Source organism: Otolemur garnettii, unplaced genomic scaffold (assembly GCF_000181295.1).
Source record: "Otolemur garnettii isolate 467f Iridium unplaced genomic scaffold, OtoGar3 scaffold00014, whole genome shotgun sequence".
Classification (NCBI taxonomy): Eukaryota; Metazoa; Chordata; class Mammalia; order Primates; family Galagidae; genus Otolemur; species Otolemur garnettii.
This window is the reverse complement of record NW_003852409.1, coordinates 12,811,318-12,813,376: the sequence shown is the minus strand read 5'-3', so window position 1 is coordinate 12,813,376 and position 2,059 is coordinate 12,811,318.

Here is a 2,059-nt window from a genome sequence, read left to right as displayed (position 1 = left end):
GTTGCAGCCGTCATTGTTGTTTGGCGGGTCCGGGCTGGGGATTCGAACCCGCCACCTTAGGTGTATGTGGCTGGCGCCTTAGCCAGTTGAGCTATATGCGCCGAGCCTACACTTCTTTTTATTCCTCTGACCCTCTTTTGGGTCCATCAGTCTCAGCTGGGTTTGGTTGAATTAATTTGATAATCTTCAGTGAACCATTTCTCTAATGGATCAATTGTCTTTTTTGCCACCGGGAAGCACGGTATGGAAGGTTAGCCGCAGAACAGAGGGACAGAAAAGATCACCCTTGGCACAGTCACCAAGCAGGACCTGCACTGTAGGGGTGGGGGGGAAATCACATGTCCAGCCCTGGGTATAAGAGGGACAATGGGGAGTAGGCAGGGCCCGATGGTATCAGACTTGACTGCACCATTTATCCTCCAGCCACTGAGTTTTAAAAACAAATCTCTTTACTTTCTCATATACATACTAACCCTACCTTCCCAAACTCTTTTACTAATCAGCTGTCTACATTTTCAGTCTGCCAATGTCATTTCGTAGTCTCCATGGTTAGTGGAGCACTAAGGAAGGCAATTAAGTTTCACCTTGTGTGCCTGCTTTGTTCAGTTGGGAGTGGGTCCCTAGAATGTTCAGCTGAGAAAGATTGTTGAGGCTATGTTGAGGCTTCAGTGAGAAAGAACTTAGTGGTTGATTAATCATGTCTGCTATGGACTCAACAAAGGAAAATGGTAGCCCATATGCCTTGTGATTGCCAGCCTTGGCTTACAGTAGTGATAATCAAACCCCTGTTACAACTCTTCCAATAGTCACTGTTTTCATTTCTCTTGTAAAATAACCATTGTGGTTGGGTAGCTAGGTGATCTGTGTAAAGGGGCCCATGGAAATAGAAGTAATGACACCTCTGTGGCCAAGTGCCATACCAGTTATTTGTACACACTACTCAGAACCCTCACAACTCTACATTGCTGAAGACAGTCCTGCAATGTACAGTTACCATCTCTCTCGTACAAATGAGGAAACATGCTCAGGGAGTTAATTTCCACGGGTAGACAGCAAGAAATTGGCAGAGCCAGGATTACGATCCAAGTCTATCTACCTTAAAAGCACGTGTCCTTTCTAGCACATCTTGCAACATCTGCAATAATGTGGTGTCTACTAATTTTTTTAATCATTAAAAAAGTGTGCAAGACATTGGAAGAAAAGCAAATAATCTTATCAATGAGTTTTGATCCAATGAGAAATTCAGATATTTGTGAAAATGATTAAAATAAGACATGGTTGGGCTTGAGAAGAGGGACATATAAGTGCAACATGAGCGCAGTGAAGGTAGCTGCTAAGTTTCCTGGGATCAGGGATATTTCACAGAGGAGCTAATTTTAAAGTAGGCTTGAAAAATGAATGGGAATTATCTAGATAGGCAAAGGGGAAGAGCAGGGATCAGTTAAACAGGGTATCATGTACCAGGCTTTTGCTTTCATTCCTTTTGCTCTAGGGACCCATCAGCAATTTCTGTTTAACAGAGGAGTAGCTAATACTAAAATTGTATTTTAGGAATATAATCCTTGTAGTGATGGGACAAGATTGGAGGCAAAGACATCTGTTAGGAGAGCTTGTAGCTGAGACACCACAATGGTGGAGAAGACACAGACTGGAGAGTATGCCTCTGTCTGTATGGCTGGTGCTATGAAGACCTAGAAAGGATGTCCGAAATATGGCCATTGGTCTAAGGAGCTGATGTGCTCCTGGAAATTGTTGCATAACTCCAGGGGATACAAAATGTGAAAAGTGCCCTTGCAGTTGTGCAAGGTGGTGGTCCTGGACAACCAGGAGATACCACAAGTGGTCCTAAATATTTAACATAGGAAGTTCTCCAATTTAATTCTTATTGCCACCCTGTGAAAAAGGATCATGTCCCCTTTATAGATGAGGAAATGGGGCTCGGAGATTCTGCTCGTGATTATGCAGATAATAAGTGGTAGATTTGGCTCGGCGCCTATAGCTCAACCGGCTAGGGCGCCAGCCACGTACACCTAAGGTGGCGGGTTCGAATCCCCAGCCC